Source organism: Mixophyes fleayi, chromosome 2 (assembly GCF_038048845.1).
Source record: "Mixophyes fleayi isolate aMixFle1 chromosome 2, aMixFle1.hap1, whole genome shotgun sequence".
NCBI classification, from domain to species: domain Eukaryota; kingdom Metazoa; phylum Chordata; class Amphibia; order Anura; family Limnodynastidae; genus Mixophyes; species Mixophyes fleayi.
The window spans coordinates 119,328,095-119,344,331 of NC_134403.1; positions in this window are offsets into that span (position 1 = coordinate 119,328,095).

A 16,237-nucleotide genomic window follows, 5' to 3' on the forward strand; every position below is an offset into this window, starting at 1 on the left:
GCCTTTCTCTATTAGTGGCAGATCCAACAATGTTACCGAGCCTTCTTCTTCTACGGTCACTCGTGACCAAGCAAGACCAAGTAATTTGGAGTCTAAAAGTTGTGCACAACTACTGTTATGCGTCAAAGCCAAGCTGCAAGAAAATAGTGAGACAGTAGAGTATAATGTATGCTCAGAATCAGAAATTCCACCATTTTTAGCACTCCAAGTGCTTTTGGGGTGTCCATATTCCACAGTGTTTTGCAGTAATTTTTCTGGCTGTCAAAAGTCATATTTGTCAGCAGTATCTAAATTTTTTTTTAGCACTACAAACGCTTTTGGGGTGTCCCATATGCCCCAGTGTTTTACTGTAATTTTTCTGGCTGTCAAAAGTTATAATTGCCAGCAGTACCTATCTAATATAATTTTGGCACTTCAAGTGCTTTGGCCTCATTAAAATGGATTCAAAGCAGTCCACATATGAGCAGAATCAGCAGCCCGGTTCTGTAACCAGTCCTGATGATAATGTTCTCAGTACGTCATCTGGGAAAGGCGATGTCAAAATACATAGTCTTTTTAAATCAGGGAAAAAAACACACACCAAAAAAAATGTACCGTGTTCAAGAGAAAAAGAAGTGTAACTGAGAAAAAATTAACTTCCGATAAAAAAAAATTGCAAACATGCCATTTGTCACGGGCACTAGGAGTCTTTACCCAGGGATCACCAGGTGATAAGCTTACCAGAGGAGTATAGATGGTAATATGGTACTCTGGTAGCGGGGTGATCACGGAACAGGAGACAGCTGATGATAGAGATGCTCGGGAAAGTCTATGACTAGCAGCACTGGTAATATATATGTAGTAATACACGAGGAACTGAATGGACAAAGGACTCGAGAGGGTAGTCAGTGGTCTGCGGTAGCAAGTTGTACCACTGCTATAGTGAGGAGTAATGTCCAACAGAAACGAGGAAGTGATGAGAGTCAGCGGTCTGCGTTTAGCAAGTTGTACCGCTGTCTGGGTGAAGGAATGGGATCCAGGTGAAGGTATCCGGGGAGTCAGTGGTCTGCGTTAGCAAGTTGTACCACTGCTATGTGAGAGGACACTGGAACAGGTGACACTGGAAACAGGAATCAGTGGTCTGCCTCTAGCAAGTTGTACCACTGAATATATATGTGAGGAGGAGCACGGGGAGAGACTGCAATACAGAGGATACACGGGCACCTTGAACTTGATCCACAATGACATGCACAATATAGTAATGACTGAACAGCACTGCAATAATACAAAGTCATAGAAACTATCCGGGCAAAAGATAACACAGTCAATGATGGCAAAAGTCTCAGCGGATAGTAAGCTCCAGAGGAGAACAACTCAGTCCAGCAAGATATGCAATACACCAGCACAGTCAATGAGAAGTATGCATACCGTGGTTCAGGAGCAGGCTGTCAGACAGGAGTGCAGAGATACCTGAACGGCTGGAGGCCGGCAGGATGCGAAGTCCCTCGAGGGTGAAGCGGTAATCAAGTAGGTGCAGCGCACAGGTAGGTAGACCAGCAGGGGAACAAATACTCAGGAAGCAGTAGTATGTAGAACTGGACTCCTGGAGGACCCTGAAGAGTAGCGATGGTCTAGACGGGATGAAAGCAGTGAGGCGCAGATCCGATGCAGACTGGCGAGTAGACACCAGCAGGAACACTGAGAAGCACGGAGAGCGGATCAACTGCTGCAGACACGAGTAGAACTGAGGAGTAGCAGCCAGCAGGACTCTGCAGGTACACGGAGGTAGCGGATAGCAACCAGCAGGTGCAGCCACGATGAAACACGGGAGAGTAGAGCTGAGCTGGAACTGTTGAGCACGGAGAGCAGCGGATAGGAATCAGTTGTAGCAGTCTCGAGGAAACACGGGAGAGTTGAGATGAGCTGAAGACTGTAGCGCACGGAGGCAGCGGATAGGAATCAGCCAAACAGTCACGATGAAACACAGGAGAGTAGAAGTGGTCTGAGGACTGTAGTGCACGGAGGTAGCGGATAGGAATCAGCTAACAGTCACGATGAAACACAGGAGAGTTGAAGTGGTCTGAAGACTGTAGTGCACGGAGGCAGCGGATAGGAATCAGCTAACAGTCACGATGAAACACAGGAGAGTTGAAGTGGTCTGAGGACTGTAGTGCACGGAGGCAGCGGATAGGAATCAGCAACAGTCACGATGAAACACAGGTGAGTTGAAGTGGTCTGAAGACTGTAGTGCACGGAGGCAGCGGATAGGAATCAGCTAACAGTCACGATGAAACACAGGAGAGTTGAAGTGGTCTGAGGACTGTAGTGCACGGAGGCAGCGGATAGGAATCAGCAACAGTCACGATGAAACACAGGAGAGTTGAAGTGGTCTGGAAACCAGAGGAGTAGAAGTGGTCTGGAAACCACAGGAGTAGAAGTGGTCTGGAAACCACAGGAATCAGCAGCGCTGAATACACGAGGAAACACAGGAACACCTTCAGAGGCTCATGGGGAATGAGACTCCAAGATCAGGCAACGAGGTATGGACAGCAGGTGCTTTAAATAGGGAGTGTTGCCTGATCAGCCAATTAAGTAAAAGGAACAGGTACTGAAGGTTTTGAAAGGGCTGCGCATGCGCAGACCCTCAGGATGGTGGACGGCCACGGTTCCTAAACACACGGGAAGAAGCACTCACAGTCTGGTGAGTGACAGTACCCCCCTTTTAAAGGTGGGCACAGAACGCCTGGAACCGGGCTTGTCCGGATTTTTGGAATAAAACTTCTTAAGAAGAGCTGGGGCATTGACATCTTCAGCTTTGATCCATGAACGCTCCTCAGGACCAAAGCCCTTCCAATGAACGAGGAAACGGAGAACTCCTCGCGAAATTTTTGCGTCCAATGCATGAGTAATCTCGAAATCTTCCTCCTGATGAACTTGAACTGGCTGAGGTGCTGAAGAAGGAGCAGAGAAACGGTTGATGATGAGAGGTTTGAGCAAGGACACATGGAAGGCATTGGAAATACGAAGGTTCTTAGGAAGTAGAAGTTTGAAACAAACTGGATTTATCACTTGAATGATTCTATATGGACCAATAAAACGGGGAGCGAATTTCATAGATGGGACCTTCAAACGAATATTTTTGGTAGATAACCAGACACGATCTCCAATTTTCAGTGGTGGAATAGCCCGCCTCTTTTTATCTGCGAAAGACTTATATTTGGCAGATGTCTTCTTTAAACAGGTTTTGACCTGAGACCAAATATTTTTGAAGGTCTGACAAACAGTCTCTACAGCAGGAACTTGGGTGGGAGGGAGGGCAGGAAATTCCGGAAAAGACGGATGGTGACCGTAAACCACAAAGAATGGAGTTTTGGGCGATGACTCATGGTACATGTTGTTATGAGCGAATTCAGCCCAAGGAAGCAATTCTACCCAGTTGTCTTGATTGGCTGATGAGAACATCCTTATAAAGGTCTCGAGATCTTGATTGACCCGTTCAGTTTGTCCGTTTGATTGCGGATGGTAAGAAGATGAGAGTGCTAATCGTATGCCCAAGGTTTTACAAAGGGCCCGCCAGAATCTGGAAACGAATTGTACTCCTCTATCTGACACAATCTCAGACGGACATCCATGAATACGAAAGATTTCCTTAACGAAATGTTCAGCCAGAGTAGACGAGGAAGGCAAACCAGACAAAGGGACAAAATGAGCCATCTTCGAAAATCTGTCTACCACTACCCAAATAGTATTACAATTTTTACTAGAAGGCAGATCAGTAACAAAGTCCATACTAATATGGGTCCAGGGCTTGGACGGAATGGGTAGTGGTTGCAGCAACCCCGCTGGAGTTCTGCGGGAGGATTTAACCTGAGAACACAATTCACAAGAAGCAACAAACTCTTTGACGTCTCTCCTCATCGAGGGCCACCAGTAACTTCGAGAGAGAATCTCAAAGGTCTTGCGTTCACCAGCATGTCCAGAAAAACGAGAAGAATGGAACCACGAAAGGATTTTCCTCCTAAGAGTAGGAGGCACAAGGGTCTTCCCAAATGGTAGCACTTTAGTGGAAGAAGCAGCCAGCGAGATACATTTGGGGTCTAGTATAGAATGGTTGGAAACCTCTTCAACGTCAGAGGACGTCACAAAAGCTTGAGATAGAGCGTCAGCTTTCTTGTTCTTGGCAGCTGGTTTGAAGGTTATGATTAATTCGAAACGGGAAAAGAAAAGAGACCATCTTGCTTGACGAGGATTCAAGCATTGGGCAGACTGTAGGTATGACAAGTTCTTATGATCCGTGAAAATCGTCACAGGGTGACGAGCTCCTTCCAATAAGTATCTCCACTCCTCTAATGCAACTTTGATAGCCAGCAACTCCTTGTCCCCGATAGTGTAATTTTTCTCCGCAGGCAGGAGACCCCGAGAGTAAAAGGCACAAGGATGGAATTTTTGTTGCTCCGAGCGTTGGGAGAGAATGGCTCCTAAGCCCACATTAGAGACATCTACTTCTAGGAAGAAGGGAAGTGTCACATCAGGCTGTCGAAGAATGGGAGCAGAGGAGAAGGACTCTTTAAGAAATTGAAAGGCTTGGAGGGCCTCGGATGACCATTGCTTAGTATTGGCCCCTTTACGAGTCAGGGCCACAATAGGAGATGCAATGGACGAGAAGTCTTGAATGAAGCGTCTATAGTAATTGGCAAAACCTAAAAAACGCTGGATAGCACGAAGAGTAGTTGGCTGGGGCCAATGTAATACAGCATTCACCTTTTCTGGATCCATTTTTAGGCCAACTCCGGAAACAATATACCCCAAAAATGGAATCTGGGGCAACTCGAATGAACATTTTTCTAGTTTGCAGAATAATGAATTTTTCCGGAGTCTGGAAAGGACCTCTGCCACATGTTGGTGATGAGAAGGCAGGTCCTGTGAAAAGATCAATATGTCGTCCAGGTAGACAACGACACATACATATAACAAGTCCCGAAAGATCTCATTAACGAAGCCCTGGAAAACAGCGGGGGCATTACACAACCCGAAAGGCATTACTAGATATTCATAATGCCCATCTCTGGTGTTGAACGCTGTCTTCCATTCGTCACCGGGCCGGATTCTAATTAAATTATAGGCACCACGAAGATCCAACTTGGTAAAGATCCGAGCTCCCTTGATGCGATCAAATAACTCAGTGATCAACGGAATGGGATACCGATTTTTAATAGTAATGGCATTGAGTCCACAAAAATCTATGCAGGGGCGTAGTGATCCATCCTTCTTTTTTACGAAGAAGAACCCGGCTCCAGCGGGAGAGGTGGAAGGTCGAATAAACCCTCGCTGGAGATTCTGCTGGATGTAATCAGATGTCGCTTGAGTTTCAGGTAACGAAAGTGGATAGACCCGACCCCTAGGAGGAGTCTTGCCAGGTAGAAGATCGATCGGACAATCCCATGAACGATGAGGAGGAAGACGTTCAGACTGAGCTTTATCAAAAACATCGGCAAATGAAGCATACTGAGGAGGGAGTCCCGATGAGGAAGATGAGATGGAAGATTGCTGTATTTTAAGAGGAATGACTTGAGAAAGACAACGATGATGACATTCAGCTCCCCAAGACGTAACTTGAGGAGTGCGCCAGTCAATCTGGGGAGAATGACATTGAAGCCATGGAAGGCCTAAGACAATCGGACTTGTCATAACAGGAAGAATTAAAAACGAAATCTCTTCATGGTGTAGCACACCAATCTGAAGCGTTACTGGAGACGTACTCTGGGTGATGAGACCATTGATGAGACGTGATCCATCTATAGCAGTCACAGTAATCGGTGTTTTCAAAGTAATCACTGGTAGGGACCATTGATTCACTAGGGATTTAGAAATGAAATTTCCTGCTGCTCCAGAATCAATCAGTGCTTGAGACTCAAAGGATTTGGTAGCAAAGGAAATCGTAACATCAAAAGCGCAGACTTTTAATTTCGTAGAAGATGGAGAGGACTCCAGGGACCCTAACTTTACCTCTCCAGAACTAGTTAGGGCCTGGCATTTCCCGATTTCTTAGGGCAAGAACTGAGCATATGTGTGGAATCAGCACAATAGATACAAAGTCTATTCTTTACTCTTCGGTTCCTCTCCTCTGAAGTTAATTTGGAACATCCTATCTCCATGGGAATCACAGAAGGTGAAGCTGGACGAAATTGAGGGGTTGAGCGAAGAGGTGCTTTAACTGAAGTTGTTTTCTCAGATTCTCTTTCACGAAACCTCATGTCTACACGATGGCAAAGAGAGATCAAATCTTCTAATGACGTAGGAAGCTCTTGGGTAGTCAGTGCATCTTTAATTTTATCGGAGAGCCCCTGCCAGAAGGCGGCAATTAATGCTTCAGTGTTCCACTGAAGTTCAGAGGCTAATATCCTAAATTGAATGACGTACTGGCCTACTGTATGAGAACCCTGACGTAAACGAAGAATGCTGGAAGCAGCGGAGGTCACACGACCTGGTTCATCGAACACACTTCGGAACATAGAAATGAATTTGGCACTATCTTGTAATACAGGATCGTTTCTCTCCCACAGAGGGGAAGCCCAAGCCAGAGCTTGTCCAGAAAACAATGAGATAAGATAGGCCACTCTGGAACGATGAGTAGAAAAATTTTGAGGTTGGAGCTCAAAATGAACTGAGCATTGAGAAAACCCCTACAAGTTTTGGGGTCTCCATCGTACTTTGACGGAGTAGGCAGGTGAAGCGTGGAAGCCGTAGACACCTGGGATGGCACTGGGGAAACGGAGGAAAGCACAGGAGCTTCAACATTAGCTGTAACGGTCTGTCCAGATGTTCCTTGGGAGGCTAACGACTGGTAGCATTGAAGTAACAACTGTTGGCGAGCATCCTGTTGCTCCACACGGGTGACCAGATGCTGCAGCATCTCTTTGGCTGTAGGTTTCGTATCTGGGTCTGTCATGGCCTGATCTTACTGTCACGGGTACTAGGAGTCTTTACCCAGGGATCACCAGGTGATAAGCTTACCAGAGGAGTATAGATGGTAATATGGTACTCTTGTAGCGGGGTGATCACGGAACAGGAGACAGCCGATGATAGAGATGTTCGGGAAAGTCTATGACTAGCAGCACTGGTAATATATATGTAGTAATACACGAGGAACTGAATGGACAAAGGACTCGAGAGGGTAGTCAGTGGTCTGCGGTAGCAAGTTGTACCACTGCTATAGTGAGGAGTAATGTCCAACAGAAACGAGGAAGTGATGAGAGTCAGCGGTCTGCGTTTAGCAAGTTGTACCGCTGTCTGGGTGAAGGAATGGGATCCAGGTGAAGGTATCCGGGGAGTCAGTGGTCTGCGTTAGCAAGTTGTACCACTGCTATGTGAGAGGACACTGGAACAGGTGACACTGGAAACAGGAATCAGTGGTCTGCCTCTAGCAAGTTGTACCACTGAATATATATGTGAGGAGGAGCACAGGGAGAGACTGCAATACAGAGGATACACGGGCACCTTGAACTTGATCCACAATGACATGCACAATATAGTAATGACTGAACAGCACTGCAATAATACAAAGTCATAGAAACTATCCGGGCAAAAGATAACACAGTCAATGATGGCAAAAGTCTCAGCGGATAGTAAGCTCCAGAGGAGAACAACTCAGTCCAGCAAGATATGCAATACACCAGCACAGTCAATGAGAAGTATGCATACCGTGGTTCAGGAGCAGGCTGTCAGACAGGAGTGCAGAGATACCTGAACGGCTGGAGGCCGGCAGGATGCGAAGTCCCTCGAGGGTGAAGCGGTAATCAAGTAGGTGCAGCGCACAGGTAGGTAGACCAGCAGGGGAACAAATACTCAGGAAGCAGTAGTATGTAGAACTGGACTCCTGGAGGACCCTGAAGAGTAGCGATGGTCTAGACGGGATGAAAGCAGTGAGGCGCAGATCCGATGCAGACTGGCGAGTAGACACCAGCAGGAACACTGAGAAGCACGGAGAGCGGATCAACTGCTGCAGACACGAGTAGAACTGAGGAGTAGCAGCCAGCAGGACTCTGCAGGTACACGGAGGTAGCGGATAGCAACCAGCAGGTGCAGCCATGATGAAACCCGGGAGAGTAGAGCTGAGCTGGAACTGTTGAGCACGGAGAGCAGCGGATAGGAATCAGTTGTAGCAGTCTAGAGGAAACACGGGAGAGTTGAGATGAGCTGAAGACTGTAGCGCACGGAGGCAGCGGATAGGAATCAGCCAAACAGTCACGATGAAACACAGGAGAGTAGAAGTGGTCTGAGGACTGTAGTGCACGGAGGCAGCGGATAGGAATCAGCTAACAGTCACGATGAAACACAGGAGAGTTGAAGTGGTCTGAAGACTGTAGTGCACGGAGGCAGCGGATAGGAATCAGCTAACAGTCACGATGAAACACAGGAGAGTTGAAGTGGTCTGAGGACTGTAGTGCACGGAGGCAGCGGATAGGAATCAGCAACAGTCACGATGAAACACAGGTGAGTTGAAGTGGTCTGAAGACTGTAGTGCACGGAGGCAGTGGATAGGAATCAGCTAACAGTCACGATGAAACACAGGAGAGTTGAAGTGGTCTGAGGACTGTAGTGCATGGAGGCAGCGGATAGGAATCAGCAACAGTCACGATGAAACACAGGAGAGTTGAAGTGGTCTGGAAACCAGAGGAGTAGAAGTGGTCTGGAAACCACAGGAGTAGAAGTGGTCTGGAAACCACAGGAATCAGCAGCGCTGAATACACGAGGAAACACAGGAACACCTTCAGAGGCTCATGGGGAATGAGACTCCAAGATCAGGCAACGAGGTATGGACAGCAGGTGCTTTAAATAGGGAGTGTTGCCTGATCAGCCAATTAAGTAAAAGGAACAGGTACTGAAGGTTTTGAAAGGGCTGCGCATGCGCAGACCCTCAGGATGGTGGACGGCCACGGTTCCTAAACACACGGGAAGAAGCACTCACAGTCTGGTGAGTGACACCATTCTACACATGCAGTGGCAAAGAAAGAATGAGGCCTTCGCCTTTCTCTATTAGTGGCAGATCCAACAATGTTACCGAGCCTTCTTCTTGTACGGTCACTCGTGACCAAGCAAGACCAAGTAATTTGGAGTCTAAAAGTTGTGCACAACTACTGTTACGCGTCAAAGCCGAGCTGCAAGAAAACAGTGAGACAGTAGAGTATAATGTATGCTCAGAATCAGAAATGACACCAATCCCTGTGGAGAGTCCATCCACCAGTGGTATGTCTAATCGTGAGCATTCTGATAATGTACCCATAAAGAAGGGCCCTTTCAACAGTTCTGCTGATGTGTGCCTGAACAGCCCGAGTATAGCCGGTGATACACCAAGTGAGGATGACACTTTGGAATTAGAAGAGGATGAGGGGGAGATTTGGGTAGCCGACAAGGGCGCTGATGAGGATGCGGTTCATTGTGTAAGTCCTGCATCAGTGGCAGCAGGGTGGCACCGGTTCTGGCACGTGAGGTTCTGGCACCAATTTGCCCTTTCCAAACACAAGCAGAGATGACGCAGGTGGCAGACCACAACAGTTTGACATCTGGGCTGGTTTGAAGGATTTTACAAAAAAATGTGTGACCTTGCCCATAACTGCAATCAATCCTACTATTAACATGCAAAGGATGGTGGAGGGCCTAGCAGGGATTAAACTGTATTTTTCCTAATGTGCACTAATACGGTTTGGGTGTAATATACACCCAAAGTCGAGTGCTCAGTTGCTAAGAGTCATTGATGAAAAGGAAGACAAGCAGGCTTGTCTGTAGAATTTACAGGCAAATTTTATTGCGTTATATAGGTAACACCCAAAGAGAAGAGCTCCATTGCTCCACTGCTAATTGTAATTGCTGAAATAGAATTAATAGGGCTGACACTCTTGGTGTAAATCTGCAGTTACATTTTATTGCACCATAGCTCACTCAGAAACAGGAGAGGTGGCAGGGTCCAGTGCAAATCTTTCTCAAACAATACTAATTCATCCCACCATCATAGAAGTCTGTGTACTATGATGTAATTGCCGATAATGTCCTTCGAAATGGAATTAGTAGTTCATTTTAGGGCAGAGCTGTCACGATTTTTGGGCAATTCTTTTACAGCAGAGCAAATATCTAAATGTTGTGCGGAATCATCTGCATCACCACTGGGTTTTTTGGGACAGCAATTTTTTTCACAACAAGCAGTTGCCAGAGAAACTAAAGGAGAAGACGTCTAAACAAGATTTCGATAGGTCTTGGATCCTTGCGAAGCAAATTAAGTATTTTGTCTACAATTAAAATATAGTTAGCACATTTACTTTGTTTTATGTCACAAGTTAAATTTCTGTAGCTCCTTGTCAAAATGTATTATTAAGGCAATCACTTGACTCAAGCTAACCGTGTCTGCACTCTCTTCACAGGTGACTACTTCGCTAAACTAAAGTACATTCCCCTCAAATGCTAGACTTCTTGCAGCTGCTGCATTCTCCTACATGCTGTTGCAGAAAACAGAAATTGCCCCTAAATTTTTACGGACAAAAACAGCATCTCCTGCATGTCATTTTTTAAAAGTTCTGTAACACCAAGTTGATTGTGTGTGCAAAACAGGAAATGTGATGGAATTCAACCCCGCTGTAATGCTTGAACAATATTGGGGTCGTCATCAGAAATGACATATTCTCAGGAGAGTCCAAGCAGGATTAGCCATCTTTCAATGACATCCCTTAGTTTTTGGAACAGATTGTCAGCTGTATGCCTCTTAGTGAAGCTGCTGATACACAGAGTAGCCTACTTCTGAAAAATGTGACGTACTTGGGTACATGCTGCTGCTGTCCCTGCTGGTGAAGGCGAATGACCAACCCATTGGGCTTTCACAGTCATATAATCTATACTTTGCCCAGTTCCACTTGCCCACATATCTGTGGTTAAGTATACAGTGGGTAGAATGTCATTTTGTAGCCCAATGATTACATTTTTAAGAACTTTCTGGTATAGGTGAGGAATAGCTTTTTGAGTAAAATGGTGTCGTCATGGAATTTGGTAATAGGGACAGAACACCTCAAGTAACTGTCTAAATCCAGCTGCATTAATAATGGACATAGGACGCAGATCTAATACTAGCATAGTCCTTATGGCGTCTGTGAACCGCTTTGCGACTTGGTGACAGATTTTATACTTGCTTCCTCTTGCAAAGGATTGTTTAACTGTAAATTATTTGTTTTGGGGATATTAATGATGAAGGTGTTGGAGGGGGGTAGATTGCAGGTGCTTGGATGTAGATGAGAGAAGGGAGGCAGATGATACTGGAATGCTTGTTGTTATTTTTTTTTAACCAACGTTTCTGATTTTCCAACAGCTTTCCAAGAACTCGCTGAAAAACGATGTAACATGGATGAGGATCCCAGATGGTTAAGGTTCATACCTCAACTGAGTGTGGCTTTAAAAACTCTACAAATGGCTAGACAAATGTTGTCAGGATTTGTGTAAAAATAATTCAATTTTTTAGAGGTGGATTTTTGGTCTTATGCCCAGGCATGACAATGGCCTTTTTCTTATCACTGGCAAGAACTGCAGCAATTTCTCTTTGAAAGTGTATGAAAATCATATTGTGACCTAAGAAGTTGTGACATTGAATGGAAATGACTGGAAATTAGTGTTAGTGAGGTTAATAATAATGTAGGTACAAAATAATACCTAAATTATGTTTTTTTAGGGCAAAATTTTTTTTTTTTTTTTAACAAATTACAAAACAAAACCAAACAAAACCAAAACCAAAACCAAAACACGCAATGGCAGTTTGGCAAAACCAATACCAAAACACGACGGTAATCCAGATCCAAAACCAAAACCAAAACACGGGGGTCAGTGAGCATCTCTAGTTAAAACAGATATTTGGAAAAATCCCCATGGGCAAAAATATAGTAATTTTTTAATTACAGATTACTGGATATCAGGTATGGATCCCAATTTTAGATAACTCATTGCTTCATGGGACCAGAGCTATTCTCTGAGGCTAAATAGTATTATGCAATAATAACTGTACTGGACTTACCCTGATTGTAAAGGAGAGATATGTCCCCTCAGAAATGTGCCCTGTGGAATGCATGTTCTGTTTGTAACAAACTTACCTCCATACAAAGCCTCGTCCTCTCAAACAAACTCAACCTTTTGGCAATAACTAAAACATGGCTTACAGTACTTCTATTTACTTCTAGACACTGCCTCACCTGCAGCCCTTTCACATGTTGGCCTTAATTTTATCCTCATCTCCATTCCTGGATGCAGATAAAGAGGTGGTATTGGGCTTCTTACCTCTCTGCAGTGCAAATTCACAGTTCTAGAAATTGTACCATCACTTATGTTCACAGCATGGTGGCGTAGTGGTTAGCACTTCTGTCTTTCAGCAATGGGGTCATGAGTTCAATTCCCGACCATGGCCTTATCTGTGAGGAGCTTGTATGTTCTCTCCGTGTTCGCGTTGGTTTCCTCCGGGTGGTCCGGTTTCCTCCTATACTCCAAAAACATATGGGTAGGTTAATTGGCTGCTAACAAATTGACCCTAGTTTGTTTGTGTGTGTGTGTGTGTGTGTGTGTCTTTCTGTGGGGGTGTGTGTTAGGGAATTTAGACTGTAAGGCCCAATGGGGCAGGGACTGATGTGAGTGAGTTCTCTGTACAGCTCTGTGGAATTAGTGGTGTTATATAAATATATGGTGATGATGATGCTTATGACATCTTTTGAACTACATGCTGTTCGGATTTTTAATCCATTCTATGTGCATATTGCTGTGATCCATCACCCCAGGGGCGCACCAACAATTTCTTGAGGATTTTTCTGCATGGCTCCCTTACTTCTTATGACATCCCACCATCATCCTTGGTAATTTCAATATCTCAATTGCTAATCCATGTTCCAATGCTGCTTCCAAACAATTCTCTCTACCCACGACCTCTCCTAGTGGGTTGAATCCTCTACTCATCGGGATGGTCATTGCCTTGATTTTGTTTTCTATAGGCTGTGCTCAGTATGTGCTCAGTTTCTGATTTCCTTACCATGCCTTTCCCCCTCTCAGATTATCACCTTATCAGCTACACACTAACCCCCAGTACTTTAACCTCTCTGCTGTCAGACTTTGCCAAGCCTCTTCATACTCACAGAAATCTTAACTCTATTATTTTTCAACAGTTTTCCACCTCTCTCCAACACCTTTTCTCCTCAATCTCTACATTCTCCTCCCTTGATATGGCAGTACCTCATTTCCACCATACCCTAGCAACAGCCCTTGATCAAGTGGCTCCAGCAAATTTCCATGCTTCACATAAAATTTGATGTCAATCATGGCACACTAAAGTAACATAAAATCTTCCAAATCTTTCCATTAAAACAGAACGTTACTGGCAAAAATCTCGTATCTCTAATGATTTATTCACGTATACAGTACTTCTATTTACCACTCCTATCAAATAGCTCTGGACACTTCAAAACAAACATACTTCCAATCTCTCAACTATGCTCAGGCTTCAAAACCCAATGATGACACTAATGATTTTGGTTTAAGTTTCACGAGTCTTCACCATCCGACAGAAATTAATTATTTGGATGTTACTCTACGAATAGAAGAATCCTCTATAGTAACGGAGAGTTATTCTAAACAAGTTGATTCACATAGATATGTGCATTATAGAAGTAGCCATTTGAATTCTTGGAAGAACAGTGTACCTAAAAGCCAGTTTCTTCGGATGCGAAGGAACTGTTCAGACTTAAAAGATTATAATAAACACTCAGAGAAATTGATTGAAGCCTTTATAGAACAGGGCTATCCAGAAGAGCTTGTACATAAAGCGTATATCGAAGCGCATGATACAGATAGGGACTGTTTGTTAACTACACGTCCAAAAAGGTCTAATTCTGACCAATCTGTAGTATTTGTCACTAAATATAATAGCTACGCAAATGAAATTAGACGTATTATTACTAAAAACTCTGTTCTGTTAGAACTTGATGACTATATAGGTCAATATGTGAATAAAGGTAGAAGTATAGTTTTTAAGAAATCTAGGAATCTTAAAAATAAGTTATCTCCAAGTTTTTTCAAGAATAGTTTAGGTGAAAAATCTTTGTTACCTAATCCTTCTATAGGATGTTGGTTAACGACTAGACCTACTGGTTTTTATAAATGCGGCAATACTAAGTGCATTACCTGCTTATTTGCTGACCATAAATGTACAAACTTCACTTCTTTCTCAACAGGCGAAAGCTTTGAGATTGAGAAAATTTTGAATTGTCGTTCGTCTTATGTGGTATATCTTATAAACTGTAAGTGCGGAATGCAGTACGTGGGTCGTACGATTCGCACACTAAATGTGCGATTTTTGGAGCATCGCCGCAATATTATAAAGGATATTAAGTCACATAGTTTATCGTCACATGTTAACGTATGTCAAAAAGGGAAAATAGAAGGTTTAAAAGTTCGAGCAATAGAACAGATCAATTCCACTATTAGGGGGGGGGGGATTGTTTCAATATTCTTTGTAAGCGTGAAGCTTTTTGGATCTTCAGATTAAAGACCCTACTACCGTTTGGCCTTAATGAGAGCATTGAACTCAACAATATAAAATAGTTCCGATTAGGTTGATTAGATCATGGTATGCAATTATTTGTTTTGTCATGGCTTTATTTTAATTTTAGTTATCTGGTTTTGACATTTAAGGTGATGATTTTCATTATTGACTGTTTAGTTTAGTTTATGGGTTTACTGCATATATTAATTTGCTGCTATATTTGGTTTATTTAGTCCTCAATTCATTATTCATTATTAAGATTATTATTATTTTTATTGTTATGAATATTGTACAATATATGCTATTTTTATTTTTATTTTTATTTTTATTTGTTTTGGTTCTGTGGATCATGTTTGGTTTTTTAGATACATTTGATGTATGTATTTAATTAAATGATTTTTTGATTTATGTTGTTTGAAGAAGATCATTTACCTGTGTTTTTAATTACATGGAAGAATAATACACGCAATTTATGTTTTTCGTGGTCATGTGATCTGAATCATAGGAGATTGAACTTCTCCGAAATTAATGATATCTAGTCGAATTCTCTCGGATGGTTAGCTGACCAGTTTGATATTATTCGATTTAAAATGGAGGAGATTGAATATCTCCGAAAATAATTAATTATTTCCGGATGACTAACCGACGATCATCAGATTGTGTGGACGTGAATTTGAATGTCTTTGAAATGAACTATATATTCTGACATTTCTGGACGGCTATCCGACGTCTATGAGATCATGTGACCTGGAATAGAGGAGATCGGTTACTTCCGTGACTAATGTCAAGTTTTCGGATATCTCCGGGCGGTCAGCTGATGATCATATGACTAGTTCCATGTGACCAGTCTTGTGTATATAAACCAGCGCTGCTGGATTCTAACATTATACTTACCTCTGAAGAAGCGGCAGGACGCCGAGAAACGCGTTAGAACTGATACTCACAGAGTAATTTTTCGGGTGCTGGCCAGTTTACCATCTTCAAGTTTAATTGGATTATCTGTTACCAACAGCACACTTCAGGCTGTCATTTGTATCCTACCGGAAACTTTGGATCTGGACTGATTGTAGAAGTTTGGAACCCACGGGCTCACGAAGAGAAGTTAAGTACCTGTTTGATACCAATTGGTGCCTATTATATTGAATATCTGGACACTGACACAGGTCTCTCTTATATCTGATATCGATTGAGCCCTTTGAGGATTTGAACATCAACATTAATATAAATTCTTCAATCCGCGGTGTGGACTTTTGCACGCCAGTGTTCTTTTTTCTATATATGGTACCATATTATACCTAATTTTTTGGCTATTCATCCTGATTCTGTCTGACTTGGTTTAAGTCTATGAATTAACAGCTGCTAGCGATCATATCAAAATTGATATCAATTTATTGGCTATATGTTTTATTCTGTTATCAATCTATTTGAATATTTATATTAATAAATTGTTTATTATTATCACGCTTGTTGCTTTGCGCTCTTCCATTTCCTATTCAAAACCCAAAAGACTGTTTAACACAATTAAATCTCTTCTCAACCCTCCCACCCCAAGACATAAGACCTCTTTGTCTTCATTATTCTGTGTCTGCTTATATTTCCTAAAGGCCATCTGTTTTACTTTCACAACACTTGCTACTTCTTTTGAAAACCCCACTTGCTTTTAGTATTGCACTTTCTTTCCTACCTCTCTTGTGTCCATGACCC